Source organism: Uranotaenia lowii, chromosome 3, assembly GCF_029784155.1.
Source record: "Uranotaenia lowii strain MFRU-FL chromosome 3, ASM2978415v1, whole genome shotgun sequence".
NCBI classification, from domain to species: domain Eukaryota; kingdom Metazoa; phylum Arthropoda; class Insecta; order Diptera; family Culicidae; genus Uranotaenia; species Uranotaenia lowii.
The window spans coordinates 109,592,430-109,608,489 of NC_073693.1; the positions used below are offsets into that span (position 1 = coordinate 109,592,430).

Consider the following 16,060-nt stretch of genomic DNA (forward strand, 5'->3'; position numbering starts at 1 on the left):
GACCTTCATCTTATATATAAAAATGGAGGCGTTTTCTTTGTGATAACATCACGTATGAATGGTCGGTCGGAATGAAGTGAAATTTGGTATCCGAGGGTTTTTTGGGTCAGAGATGGTTTGTATAATAGTTTCAAGGATCTCACTTTTGATGATAGGGGGTCCCAATATACTTACTTACTTAATGATCCCGCGCCGATCCTCCGGTGCATAGGGCCGTGGTAAAAGACCTCCACTGTTGACGATCCGGAGCCAGCGTCTTCACCTGGTCCCAGTCAAGATTCTCGTCGACAGTTCGGATTTCAGCGGCTAGGCTTCGCCGCCACGAGTTTCTGGGCCTGCCTCTTCTTCGATGACCTTCTGGATTCCAGTCAAGCGCCTCTCTGCAAATCTCGTTTTCATCTTTTCGCAGCGTGTGCCCAATCCATCTCCACTTACGTTCCCGAATCTCGATTTCTAGCGCCCTTTGATGACACCGGCGATGTAGTTCCTCATTCGAGATCCAGTTGCCAGGCCACCAAGCGCGGATGATGTTCCGTAGGCAGCGGTTTACAAATACTTGCAGTTTTCGCGTCGTCACCGCATATGTGCACCAAGTTTCGCACCCGTACAGCAATACGGATTTGACGTTTGAGTTGAAGATTCGGATTTTTGTTCGTAGAGAGATCTGGCGTGACCGCCAGATGTTTCGGAGACTCGCAAACGCAAATCGGGCTTTTCTGATCCGGGTTTCGATGTCTTTCCTGGTACCACCATCAGGCGTTATCTGGCTACCAAGATACTGGAAGCACTCCACTTTCTCAACTTGTTGCCCAGCTACCATGAAACTGGAGGGATTTCCTGTGTTGATCTCCATCGACTTGGTCTTTCCGACATTGACCTTGAGACCTGCTGCCTTGGAACTTTCGGTGAGGTCGTCGAGTTTGCTCTGCATGTCCGGTTGTGTTTGGGCGAGCAAAACAATATCGTCAGCCAGGTCAAGGTCGTTCAGTTGCTCCATTGTTAAAGGATTCCACGGCAATCCTCGGTTCGGTGTACAGTCGATCGATCCAGTCAGAATCTCATCCATTACGATGAGGAAAAGTAGCGGTGATAAGATACATCCTTGTCTCACTCCAGCAGTTACCGGGATTGGTTCGGACAAGACACCATCGTGCAAGACCTTGCACGAAAATGCCTCGTATTGTGCTTCGATGAGATGGACTAGTTTCTCTGGGACCCCTCGTCGCCTTAGAGCCGCCCAGATGTTTTCATGATTAAGTCGGTCGAATGCTTTTTCGAAATCAACGAACACCAGCAGAAGAGAGTCCTGGAATTCGTTGATTTGTTCCAGTATGATTCGTAGCGTTGTGATGTGGTCCACACATGATCGTCCGGATCGGAATCCAGCTTGTTGCCGTCGGAGTGTAGCGTCGATTTTCTCCTGGATCCTGTTCAGAATCACTTTGCAGAGTACTTTGAGGGTTGTACAGATCAACGTTATGCCTCGCCAGTTACCGCACTCTGTCAGGTCTCCTTTCTTCGGGACCTTTACGAGGATACCCTGCATCCAGTCGGCCGGGAATGTTGCAGTATCCCAGATGTCAGCGAAAAGACGGTGCAACATTTGTGCTGACAGGGCAGGGTCGGCTTTCAGCATTTCAGCAGGGATGCAATCGATCCCAGGTGCTTTGTTGGATTTCATGTTTTTGATTGCCGCTTCTATTTCAGCCAGCGAGGGCGCTTCCGAGTTGACGCCATTAATGCGACTTACTGTTGGCGCTTCAAGCTGCGGGTTCTGTTGGCCATCGCTATTCGTGACTCGGAAGAGTTGTTCGAAGTGCTCAGTCCATCGTTTGAGCTGATCTGTTCGATCGGTCAATAACTGACCTGCTCGGTCTTTCAGCGGCATTCTTGCATTAGTCCTTGCACCACTGAGGCGGCGAGAAATGTCATAAAGTAATCGGATATCTCCATTGGCGGCGGCTCTTTCCCCCTCTTCGGCTAGGGAGTTTGTCCAGGCTCTCTTGTCTCGTCTACAAGCTCGTTTAACTGCCTTTTCCAGCTCCGCATATCGTAAGCGGGCGGCTGCTTTGGCTGACCCGGTACATGCCTGCTCAATTCCGACTTTCGCCTTTCTCCGATCATCGACCATCCTCCAAGTTTCATCCGACATCCATTCACTCCTTCTTCCACAAACTTTACCGAGAGTACCATGGCTCGTCGTGATAAAGGCATTCTTGATTCCACACCACTGTTCTTCGACTGTTCCGTCTGTCGGCAGCTCCGAGGCTCGGGATTCTAGCTGTTCAACGTATGCCCTTTTCACCTCTGGATTCTCCAACCGGCGGACGTCGTATCGACACCCGACTTTCTCCTCGCGCCGTTGGACACGTGCAACTCTCAGTCGTATCTCACCAAGGACGAGGTGATGGTCAGATGCAATGTCTGCGCTTCGCTTGTTGCGGACATCAAGAAGGCTCCTTCTCCATTTTCGGCTGATGCAGATGTGGTCAATTTGATTTTCTGTTCGGCCATCTCGGGATACCCAAGTGACCTTATGTGCTGGTCGATGGGGGAAGAGCGATCCACCGATCACCATGTTGTTATTGCCACAAAATTCTACAAACAGCTCTCCGTTTTCGCTCATCTGTCCTAGGCCATGGCGCCCCATGATGCGCTCAAGGTCTTGATTGTCGGAGCCAATCTTTGCGTTGAAGTCGCCCAAATGGATTTGAATGTCACCCTTCGGAATTCTCTCTACCACGCTGTTCAGTTGACTGTAAAACTGCTCTTTCTCCTGCAAATCGGCAACGTCAGTTGGCGCATAACACTGGACCATTGTAAGGTTTCTAACCCGTGTTCTAAATCTGGCTACGATTATTCTTTCGTTTATCGGTTCCCATCTAATGAGGGCCGCGTAGGCCTGCGGGCTTAACAGGAAACCAACTCCTCGTTCCCGAGTAGCATGTTCTCCTCGTATGCCAGAGTAAAGCAGGACTTGCCCGGATTGTGTCTTGTGTTCTCCAGTATTAGGCCAACGGACTTCGCTCAGTCCTAGAATTTCAAGCTTGAGGCGGCTAGCCTCTCTAGCAAGTTGTTCCAGTTTGCCTTGTTGGGCAAGGGTTAAAACATTCCAAGTTCCAATTCGTGTCTGTGTTTTCATGCTAAAAGTCGTCGCCAAAGTTCCAGATCGGTCATTTCTTTCGGATTCCGTAACAAGTTATGAATCGGGAGCAGTAGGTTGTTAGCCTAAAGTCCCTATCCCGCGATGGGGCTGCCATCTTGGACTTAGCTGGCGGAGCCGCATTTCATAAATTCAGCCGCTTGCTGCAAGACAGACGCTGTTTGAGCCGCCCCTGACCTGGAGAACAGACGCTCGGTTGTTGTTGCACGCCGCCCCTGACCTGGGGAACAGACGCGTGCGGCCACCTTCTCAGTCTGCATGCGACCAAAGCATCCACCGGGGTTGGGTACCCGATCTCCGCTTAGGTTACTCGCACCCCAGCCGGCACCGCGGGGAGGTAGAGATAGGAGTTGTGAATAAGAGGTGATATGACCACTATGGGGTCTCGTGTCGCACATTATCCACCGTTTACCAGCCAAATATAAATCCCAATATAAATTAAACTTTATTTGTTACGATTTCCATAAGAATCTATTGGCGAGCACAATGCAGTTAAGGACGTGTAGATGAAATTAAACATTTATTACGATTTATACTTTAGAAGGTAAAACGAAGTTTACCGGGTCAGCTAGTTTTGTATAAATGCCAGGATAATTTCTAACTACACTTCCCTTGTTTCCTTCGCGAAAAACCTATACTCAAATAAAAAGTACAAAAGTTACAATCAGTGATTTCTTCATCTGTAGTGAAAATCCTTCCATGGGGAATCTGTGCCAGTCTCGGGGAAAGAACTCTATACCTACAGTCCACTCCTAAAGTTACCGAAGAGGAAGTCTTGTCCGAAGCGTTAGACGCGACACTCACCAAAGGCTTTAAAACAAAATGGTGTCAGGTGATAGTGAATCGGTCAAAGCAGAGCAACCGAATGAAATTAAAGTGTCGACGGTTATTACGAAGATCAATTTCCCGGAATTTGATCCGGATGACATTCATTGAGACGTGGTTTATTTGTCTCGAGGCCGCGTTTAGTATAAACAGAACAAGAATCGACAAGTTCAAGTCTAACGCAGTGATCTTTCTTTTTGGTTCGCGCGCCAAATTTGTGCACACAGTGATTTCCAAGTGCAACGAAGCGAATACTAACGACAGATACGAAATCCTTAAATCTGCCGTTGTTGCACATTTCCGACCCTCAGAAACGTAGCGGTTGACTAGGCTCTCTGGGATGTCCCTGGAGGACCTGTCACTTCTAGGGCGTTTGTCATCAAAGAGATTGGGTTCCTGTGAAATCTGGGACAAAACATGTCGAAACAGCTTGCTTATTTGATATCGAATCAGATGAAGGCCAAATTTGAGCCAGATATCTTTAAAACATTTATCCACCACATGTATCCACACGGTGAAAAGTTTTGAACAATATCGAGTCTGTTATTGTATACATTTTAATAATCAATATTCGGCTTATTTGGCCAAATACTTACTTCAACTATTCGGTGAGCCGAATGTTTGGTTTAACGGTTTTGGGCGGTATTGACGATGGGCGCGCTTGCAATCCCGGTATACGGTTTCTCATGTGTTAAACAGGGAAAGCAATAGCCTTCACTCCAATTTCACTCCGATTAGTTGTCATTCTTATGGAAATCTGTGTAAGAGTAAAGAGCAAGCTTTATTCTTTTAAGCAGGCCCAAGCCCAGTTCTGCGAATATTCGGTACATTTCTAACCAAAACCATCATCATCTCTGGAAATGCTATCACGAGGCATTGACGAAGCCCTTCCAAAAAATGTCTGTGTCGAGAACGACAAAATGGCCGCCCACGCGGTCGTTCGTTCAATCGTCGTGATTAGTGATGCCAATATTCCTGATTTTTCCGTTATTCCTGATTTTTCGAGGCTCAGCCTGGCTTAATCAAAGCAATCGAAAGATTCCCTTAAATTCTTATTTAAAAAAAGGAAATCTTTCGATTGATTTGATGCTTTGATCCAGTAGAATTATTCAACCAAGTAGGCTCACAACAAATATCAGAGAGAAAATGAGGATCGATGACAAAAAAGGGTCACCACTTTAAGCGAAATTTCCTTTACTTTCTCGTAGCCTGATTTTACCTGATTAATATTTCACCAGTTCCCTGATTTTTGAAAAAAAAATGTTGACAATCCTGGTCGTGATTTTACTCCAGCACGAAGCAAGACTCCTCGTCGATGGATCTGCTGGTTTCATTACCGGCACGGCGCCCTAGCGCAGAAGTGTGAGAAGTTCAAAGGTGATAACCACAATGTTGAGTGCATTTTTCGAGGTGGTCGAGGTGTACACTCGAATTAAAGCTCAGTAGTTATCTACAACAGCAATCGTCAACCTCCCGAAGAACGTGTCCAACACACCAGCAGCTACCTGACTGAACCCGAATCTTAACCCGAACCCAAACACGAACATCCATCAAATTCACATCTTCGATACGAAAAACGCCAATCAGAGATAATAATGTGCCTGATTTTTCAGGATTTGCCTGATTTTTCGAGGCTTGGCCTGACAACCTGATAAGCCACTGTATTTCACTGATTTAGGAAAATAAGCCTGATTTGGCCTGATTTTTGTGGATGTGGATGTAAGGAATTTGTCGCCCGTCGAAGAGCTGTTGGACGAGCCCTCGTCACCTCGTCAGAAAGTCGAACGTCAAATGGCGTCCATTCGGAGGTCATATAAATCTCTATGCCTTCACTGTTCCTGACCGATATCCTGTGCCACATATTCAGGATTTCTGTAGATTCCGTATAGAAAGCGTACTTCAGCCTTCGCTCGAATTTCTCGGTCATGAAATTACGCCCGAGGGCATTAAGCCGGAGTCGGGCAAAATTCAAGTTATCTTAGACATTCCTAAACCAACGATCGCTAAGCAACTAAAAAGATTTCTCGCTTGTGTGGCATAGAAAGTCAGATGAAGCATTTGAGCGATGTAAGGCTGACCTTTCCAAAGCTACCCTTCTCGTTCACCCTTCTCCCGATGCCAAACTTTTCTTGGATGTCGATGCTTCGAATGAAGCAATTGGCGCACCAACTGACACCAAATGGTCCTTACACTCTTGCATTATTTTCTCGCAAATTGAGTGAAAGCCAGTATCTAAGACAGAGAGCTTCTAGCCATGTACGAAGCCATCAAACACTTTTGTGACAAACTACAAACGAGCGACTTTTTTGTGTACACGGACCACAAGCCAATCACGACGGCTTTCAAACAACGTCCAGAGAAAGCTAATCCAGCACAACAACGACTTGGTTTTATTAGTGAGTACACCACAGACATAAGGCATGTGTTTAGCGCAGCTTAGTCGCATCAACCCCATCACTTCCGAAGTAATCGACTACGATTGTATGGCTGACCTACAGAAATCCGATCGTGAGCTAAACGACTTTCTGGCGAACCCTGACTGCTTCTCTGTACTGTGACGTATCGACCGAGGCAATCCGACCATTCGTGCCAGGAAAACAACGACGACAGATAATCGTAAAGTTGCATAATATCTCCCATCCAGTTGTCCGTGCAACAACCCACCTTGTAGCCGAGCGATTCGTTTGGCAACCCTATCGTCATGACCTTCCTTTCATCACATTGTAATCGACGACGATACCATCTTGAAGGCGACTGCTAAGCTGAAATCCAGTGTTTCTGCAGGCCCGGATGGCATTCCAGCGACTTTCCTAAAACGATATATATCACATATGCTGACTCCTATAAAACGAATCTTCCAAGCATCGCTCACGGAATCTACGTTCCCTTCCATTTAGAAAGAGGCTTACATGTTTCCAAACCAAACTATTTGAGCTGGTTGTATTAGATCTATTTTTCTCGTATTGCAAATTTTATTTCTCTAACGAACAACATGGATTCATGCCTAAGCGCTCTACGACAACAAACTTGTTGACGTTCACATCTTCCGTGCAAGACAGCTTTGCCAGAGGATCTCAAACCGATCGTAATCACAAAATAGCCATAACCAAACTAGATCGTATCGGTATTTGCGGCTCTTTACAGGAATGGTTCCATAGCTACCTGGTAGGAAGGAAACTTATTGTACGATCAGGTGAATCATTTTCAAATCAATTTCCTGCCTCTTCTGGAGTACCTTAAGGGAGCCACCTAGGACCCATAATATTCCTGATCTACTTCAACGACGTGCTGCTTCTTCTCGATGAACCAAAACTGGCGTATGCTGACGACTAAAAATTGTTTCAACCCATCAACAGCCCCGAGGATGTCAACGTCTTACAGAGTCAGTTTAACAACTTCGCCGCCTGGTGTGATGTCAATTGCCTTCCCTTGAATCGCATCTGGGTCCACTTTTGTTCAACCTCTTCATGAACGACCTTTTTGAACTTATCGATTCCGAATTAGTTTTCTATGCAGACGTTCTCAAAATGTACCGTTCAATAGCTCACTACACAGACTGCCTGTCACTACAGCAGGACCTCGATAAGCTTATGCTTTGGTGCAAAGTGAATACGATGGAAGTGAATCTTAAAAAATGTAAGATTATTACGTTCACCAGAAGTAGGGTTGTAATTTCGCATCAATACACAGCTGATAACGTGGCTATTGAAAAAGTTGAGTCTATTCGAGATCTCGTTATTGTGGATAAGTCCCTATCATTCAAGGAACATTTAGCGGTAACGGTAGCAAAAGCGAAAACAGTCCTAGGATTTTTGGTCAGGAATACCAAAGGATTCAGTAACACTACAACTCTTAAAGCTTTATATTGCTCGCTTGTTCGCTGTGGATTGGAGTACAATATTCAAGTCTGGGCACCAAACACGATCGGAGGATTGAAGCTACTCGAGTCAGTTCAAAAGCGATTCCTGAGATACGCGCTGCCTAACCTACCATGGAACGAACCTCAACGCCTTCCACATTACCATGCTCGATGTGGAATCTTAAACATCGAACCGATTGGTTCACGTATTATACTACTTCGTCGTCTGTTTATATTCGACGTCATATCCGGTAATATTGATAGTGCTAGCCTCGTGGAAATGATACCGTTTCATGTCTCCCGTCCCCGTGTCTCGTTCCTTACGGGGTTTTGAGCCTCTGAGACTAAACAACTATGGTAGGAACGAATTTTATAACCCGTTTGACATATCTTGTAAATTGTTCAACCAAGTGTATGTATATTTTGATTTCAATGTAAGTAAGGATAGTTTTAAGATAAGATTAAGTAATCAGTCTGTATGACATTAAATTGCCGTAGGCAGTCGCCGATTTGCTTTCGTCGAGCACTTCAACTCAGCGTACGATCTCGAGGCTTGAGGAACCGTGATCTTCAGCTCTTTGCTCCTCTTCGACAGGACAACTGCCGAGCTAATACAGCGCTTATTGGTGCAATAAGGACGTTTTACCGCTTCTCCGATCATTTTGATTTTGACGTTTTGAGGGAATTATTCTGAAGAAGAATCCTTAGTGCTTTAAATATAGTTTAGGGTAAATTCCGTGCAACATCCGAATTCGTAACCGACTTCGAAGACATCATGTTTCAGCTGAAACCAACACCCACCGCCAATTACTCGAAGAGTCCTGCTTTCATCCAGAAGGATTTGTTTACGTGAAGGTTGGTACGATCAAACCACCTTACGACGGTCCCTACCGAGTAATTCGCCGAAGAAGAAGATATTCATCGTCGAAATTAATGGTAAGTAGTTTGGTAAGCTGGTTCCGTTTCAAAAGCGAAGACATGACAAGATGTGATCTTCATCGCAGTCCTTTACTAAGAGACAGAGGGATACTCTCGGCGTTGAGAGGCTCTAGACAACGGGCGAGGCGCTCGAGTCAGAAGCTCATCAAGCGACGGGTAGAGAACTGGACCTTGATTTATTACAAAGAGATATTTATCAGAACTTTAGGCATTATGAAGGGTGTCCACGATGGAATTGCTCTAACTTTTTTACGCGTTAGGTAAAATTTAATGAAAATTTGAGTAGATTTAGTTCATACTGCATAGTTTACATCCTGCTAGTTCAAAAGTTCTGTGATCAAAACTCGCGGAAAAGAAGTCGAAAGAACAGCTCGTACGTGATAAAATCTTGCGCATTCATCACGAGAACAAGGATCTCTCGCATCGACCTATCGCTAAAACGTTGGGAATCGCGAGTGATTAAGCGGTTCGAGGAACGATTGACCACCGATCGGAAGCCCAGAAGTGAAGAAAAAAGTATTCCGTACAACACCGAAAATCACAACCGCGTAGGTGGGGCCTTCAACCGAAACCCGGATGCCTCCGTTCGGGATGTGGCTAAGAAGCTGTACCTAAGCCGAAGTTTTTTTTTTCAGGCAAAAATGATGAAAACATACTTTTTGCAACGTTTTTTGGAAATTGGACCACTGTGCGGCGTCACCTAAGAAGCTGGGTCAATTCCAAAACAGGAAAGACGTTCTGCAACAGATTAAAAGAGATAATATATACTAGCAAGTAATTGACAGAGAAAGTTCTTGGAAACCAAATGCAGGTGCACACTTTGAAGGAGATGAGTACCTTTGATGACCCTCCAGGACGGAACTTTTTCGTAACAAAATTAATTACGAAGATGATATAAAAGATAGACAAAAATGCTCATCAAACCATGCGCTTTCATAATTTTGAATCAAATATTATCGAATATTTGTGAATGAATTTATACAATAAAAATGTCTTCTACTATTCACAGAGTCTTTAAATATGTGAATTTTTATAGACAAATAACAAACTATGGATTTTATTTTCTCGGGTTATAAAAATAATATATTTTCCATAATTTCACAATCTGATATTTGATATTCGAGCTAAATAATGTCGTCATAAAATAATTTTTTGGTTCACCATTCCGAGATATGACAGTTTAAAAAGTACAAGTTTTTCTAAAAAAAACCCTTATAACTAACGAACGTCTCCAGATACAAGTTTGGCCTCTGAGAAAGAAATGTGTGAATTTTTATTTTATACAAATGCATAAAAGATATTTATGTCATTTTGAGACATTTATGTATATGATGTCTTCGGTAAAGTTGCATGAAAAACTATTGGCTACAACTTTGTAGAAGAAAGTTTGGCTCCATCTGTTCACTAGGAAAAGTTTTTATGTGTAAATTATGCAAAAATGACACCCCCTAATATTTCAATTAAGATTATTAAAGCGCATGGTTTGATGAGCATTTTTGCTGAAGACATCATTTGTCTATCTCTTATTGTAGTATCTTCGTTGTTAGTTTTGTCACGATAAAGTTCCTGATTCACTGTGCAATGTTTACTTTCGTCAATTCAGATGAAATACGATTGACAATACCTCGCCGAATTAAAAAATATGATAAAATCGTTAATGTTTAATTCTACTTCTCAAGTTCCCTTTTCTTTGAAAAGAAAAGTGAAAATTGAACAAAGGCTGAAAATCACTGCTATCCCATCACAAACGCCTAACTGATTGCGGTCGTTGCCTAGTGATCCGGGAATTCGTATCGATCTTTATCAACTCGTCAATCGCGTACCACACTTGTAAGATTGGGTGGGCGTATGGCTGAATCTCGGGTAACCAAGTTCCGCGTCATGCTCGAAACAACGATGGCGGTTTCCTGAAGAATCAAATCACAGTCGATTTACTCCCCCAGGAGACATTCCCACTCAAAAGTAGGGCTCTAGGACTAGGACTAGACTACATCGTTGGAAATCAGAATTTCCCTTTTTTGTGTACATAAACTTGAAGGTGGACGGCTTTCCAAAAGGATACTGTAAAACCAAATCTGGTGAAGGACAGACAGTGAAACGTGTATGCGTCAGCCTCGTCAGGAAGTTGGTTATCATCGTTAACATTACTACCGGAAAGGATTTTCCCACCATCTTTCACTTCCGAAGCCCTCCTTCAGCTGTCCGTCTGGATTCGATTAACTCTTTTGATGAAGTTCTCTGTTTTTCGCACTTCGTTCGCTGGAGTTTTTTTGGACCTTCTACCTACCTCGACCGCAAAAGTTTGCTAACGGGAAATGGAAAAAAGATGGAAACTGCGAACAGGGAAAAAAATTAATTCGAAAAGGATGCTGCGTGAACGTCAACAAGAGGGTACACTTGCTCGCTTTCTCTCTCTTCAACTACGTGTTCGGCTTTCCTTTTAAAAAATAATCAATGGGAGGGATTCTTTCGCTGCTGTCGTGCAAAAACGAATCTGAAAAATGTTCATTGCACAGCAAAAAATATTATGTCCCCCCACATTTTTCCCCTCGTTTGAAATAGGTTATTAAAATTCAGTTAAGCGTCCCAGACGAAAAGATTTCTGGAGCTGAAATTTGAAAGTGTCTAACCATCTCACTCGCAAACGAACTTTCACTGGAAAAAAAATTCGTGCTTCCCAAATCGACGCCGAGCTTTTCGGGGTAGCCTTTGAGAATAATATTTCCATCAATGGTGTTTAAACTTGCGTAAACGATGTCGAAGTTTTAATCACACTTCATTAGGTTCATCTTTGAAGCTTACGAGACGGCGTCGTTGCTTTTGAATTGACGAAAGAGTTGAACGAGAACTTTAAAAACGGCGGCATTCGAACCATATCTAATTTATTTATTGACCTTTAAAATGGCGTAGAAACGGGCAAATCAAGTAAAAGCTTTAGCATTTTCGAAACTTGTAGAACGTAATCGATGCTGAAAGTTTTCTTTTTTTTACATTTCCTTCTTACTGTACCATTTCCGTTTAATTGATGTGGTAAATTGCACTCAAAGCACGTAATATTCTTTTTGTGTTTTTCTTTTCCCCAACTCCTCGGAGGGTGGGCGTTTGGAAAATCTATATTTTTTTGTCTTTCTCATTATCCTCACTGAGTAAAAGTCCAAATTGGACGGCAGCCGAGTTGTAAAACTGCTGTTCCAATTACTGTGTTTCACTGTTATGCCACGTGTTTCGGTATCGACGAATAAGACTCAAAGTATTGACCTTTACGGTACATAAATTCGAGGGACGGTGGAAAAGTAGATTACATTTTTAATGATTTTATTTTATTAAGTTTGAAGGGGTGCTGTTCGAAGATTGAAGAACAAACGTTCAGCAGTTTAAAAGTAAAATTTAATTTTGAATTCTGAATTCCGATTCTGCACACATTGCTCACTTCTAAATGATAAATCAATGTCCTGAACTTGGATTTCAAATATTGGTGTCAAGTCCCGATTCTGAATTATTTAGAACAACGATAAATCACTAAAAACTCAAAGTTAAATTGTCTTTTTAAATAATTAAAAAAATTGTAGTATTTCAAGCACAGAAAAGGCTGCTCAAGTCAAACGAAATTTCTATACTTGAGCGTCATAAATGACACCTAGTGGTTTGATTCATATATTGTCGATCGTAAAAAAGTTATTGCCCAACGATGCACTCCAGGCTTCGGCTTTAATTGTTTTGTGTCGTCAGTGTCTTTTATGGTTCTTTTTTTTTTGTTGACCTGAGTAAATTTACGTGGACGTACTTTTTTAAATTAGTTTACTCTTACGTTATAAAACCTCAAAGGGTGTATACTGTGAATTTGGGGAACGTTGCATAACTTTTTTTATGCTAAAGTAATGTCATTCAATGATTAACCGGCAGAACTTGAATTGTTTCATAACATAAAAAAGCTACACTAATAACAGACTTTTAATTTGGTCTGCAAAACACTGAACATAAAACCTCACATTCGATGAACGACCATTTTGAATAAATAACAGTAATGATGGGCTTTCGCATTCTAACCACACATCTAGTTTAGTCTGAAATTGATAGCAGCCGGCAGTCCATTGTTGTAATCGATAAAAGCCGCGAATTAGAAATGTAATCAATTAAATGCACGTCGTCGTCATTGAGGATCTGCCCTCGGAATCGGATGAATTCATTTGGAATTAGCGATTCAGGTCGTAGTTAGTGGTGGCTCCAGAGAGCGAGCAGAATGTGTTTCGATGCAAGTTTAATAAAATAGGGGTAGCAAATAGCTAATGTTTTCGTTTTACTGATTGTTATTTTTACATACGCATGGTGTTTAGTTTTTATAACCAATCTCCAGTCCATTTCAATGATCGTTATTTGATAACATACCTGAAAATAAAAGAAAGTGGAAAAAAATTAGAATTACCGAAGCTCATTGGGCTTTCATTGACAAAATGTCTATCTATTTTGGTGATGATTGTTTGGAATATATTTAACAGTATTAAAACATTTTAAAATACAAAAGAGATTTCCTCTATCAAAAGCTAACAAAACTGATGCAGCTTCTTTCGGAAGCAGACACGATTTATGGAACTTGCCAGACTTCTTTTGTACATGCCAATAAAATGTTTATGGGTTTGCGATTCGCTCGTGGATCCAAAACAATTTTACTAATATCGTGAACTAAAAAGGCCAAATAGTTTCGGGCAAACCAGAACCGAGAATGGATTTTATTGTTACGAGTTACGAGTTTTATCGTTATTATTTTTGAAACCAGAAAATTTTTGCAAACCCTATTCATCCTTTCAAGTTTAATGAAATAATCACTCTGATAGAAAATAAAGAGTTTTTTTCCTTTTTTATAGGAGTTTTAACCATAAGGAAGGTCATTCTTCCTCTTAATAAAGATTAACAATTTCTTGACAAAAGCCCAAGTTTTGGATAATCGTTGAAAAGAATAACCTCCCGTTTAGAAAATGCTTGATCGATTAGATAAATTAATTCCAATGTTTTTCTCGCAGGCGCGGAGAACATATGAGGATAAAAAGTTTGGTTCTAATCAGGTTGTAATCTATTTAACAGTTCAGGATACTTTTCAACAAACTCTTGAACAACAAATAACAAATGAACGTACTGGCTACACAAGGGTGGCAATGAATGTATGGGGAAAATTTCATGATAGAATTTTGAAAACCGACTGTATACATTTTGTAGATGGAATTTAGCCGTTTTGCGAAACTTTTTGGAAAATCGAGTCTCAGTCCAAGAAAGTCGATTTTTGATTAAATTTTTTTTTCAGATAACATCCGATCTCGACGTTTCATGCATTTCAAAGTCTTTTGGTATAGAAATTAAAATTTTGATATTCCGAATTTCATGTAGTCCACGAAAGGGGAATTTCAATTTTTTTATTAAATTCAATTTTCGACAAAAAAAATTTCTAGATAACACAAAATTTAGATGTTTTATGCATTTCTAAGTCATTTGGCAGCAATATTAAAATTTAAATTTTTCCGATTTCCATTGGCCCACCTTTGGTGATTTTTGAGGGTAAAGCAAAGCCTAAACTTTGAGAGTTTGAGGCACCCCTAAATCAAGCTGAGCTGAAATTTTGTACAGGTTTTGGGCCAATCTACAAAATGTATATGGTCGGTTTGAGAAATTCGACATGACCCATTTGGCTGTTATCCTAGCCTACACATATCCGAACTACGAACAATCTGGTGATATATATATAATGCAAAAAATCCTTTGTTCAGTTAACATTAATTTCGGATAGTGATTAGTATTATTTTAAAGATTTTTATTGCTCTTTAAAGTAATTACACAGTCGGACATAAGTTTGGGATCACCCCCTCAAAAACATATCTCAGCCATCGGATTACATACTGCACATATTTTGATCTTATTCGGAAAACCGTGAGCCAAAATTTCCTCGAATGCATTTTACAAAATGCATAGGTTTTTTTTCGAATGACTTATACTGAGCTTAAATCTGGAACATTTAACATAAACTGCACTTTAAATTTAAACCCGATCATCTCAGGCTGGACAAAATTTCAACAAAGTTGCACTCAAACTCTTATTACATTTAAAAAAAATTGTTGAATTTTGTGCAAAAAATTAGCTTAGCTTAGCTTGATTATCTACTGACATTCACCTTTGTTGAATTTTAGTGAAATCAGCAATGATCTTAAAATAGATAAAATAGCTACTTGAGTTGTCGACCAAAAGTTTGGTATCTCCCCTCTGTATCGACTTAGTTCGTGCATACCTCTGTTAAGAAACAACGTACAGTTTATCTTAAAAGCTGATTTGGAAGCTTATGAGTTGGACTTGTTTTGAGGATATTTTGTTAAACTATTTTTCGAGACTACCTTTATTAAAACTTGAGCTAAGCTGGTCAGCTGGTAATTATCATTTCTGATAAACTTCATCAAATAGACCGACTGTTAAATAAATACATGAAAATTTATTTTAAACATAACTTTGTCATCTGTAAGATTGTCATATGAAGTAAAAATATACATTTTGTCAAATATATCCGAGGAAGGCTGGGCTCACGATCTTTTGAATGAGATCTAAAGATATGCGATACATACATATGTCATAAGATAATGGCCGAACAAAACTTTCATGTTTCCCATTAGTTTTCTTTGTTTCTTTTCAACATAAAATTTATTGTCGTTCTTCAGGCCTATTTAAACGAAAAACAAGCATCATTGAAAAGCATTACCTTTTTCTGGCTAAAAGATCTTTCCTTAGAATATAATAACTTTGCTGATCATAACATGTTGATCATGGTGACAAAATGGATTATACAGTACGTTGTGAATCTGCATTATAGCTCTGTAGTTCTCTTAGTGCAGTTATCGGTAGAACAGATAACGGGGCTTCTTGGAACAGGCTGAGCGTGGAGAAAAGTTTGGGTCGTTTTTAAACTGCTTTCAGACATCGATTTAGCATGGCCTGAAGTAAAGCATGGATCACGATGAATCTGGACGCCTTAAAACGGGTCTATCTCGGAGCTATGTAAACGAAATAAAAATGTTTTGTACTTAAAATGTAACGTTTTTATTGCACTTTAAAAGAAAAATAATTAAAAAAAAAATCCGATAGTGTTTTGATGAATTTTCGAACTTTTCGTCGAGTAGGGTAAATGAGCCTAATTTCGCTATATTTTGTCAGAGATTTTTAGATTTGATATTATTGCGCCGAATCTTTAATACTTAGATATACAATTTTTTTTGTAACTAAATTCCATTTTTTTTTCTGAA

General features: G+C 41.0%; 1 protein-coding gene across 2 annotated transcripts in view; it reads right to left on the bottom strand.

The window, feature by feature from the left end:
* LOC129750932 (cold shock domain-containing protein CG9705) overlaps positions 1-16,060 on the bottom strand; it is a 134,864-nt gene that overhangs the window by 49,300 nt on the left and 69,504 nt on the right. The gene's annotated exons all lie outside the window — the stretch shown is intronic.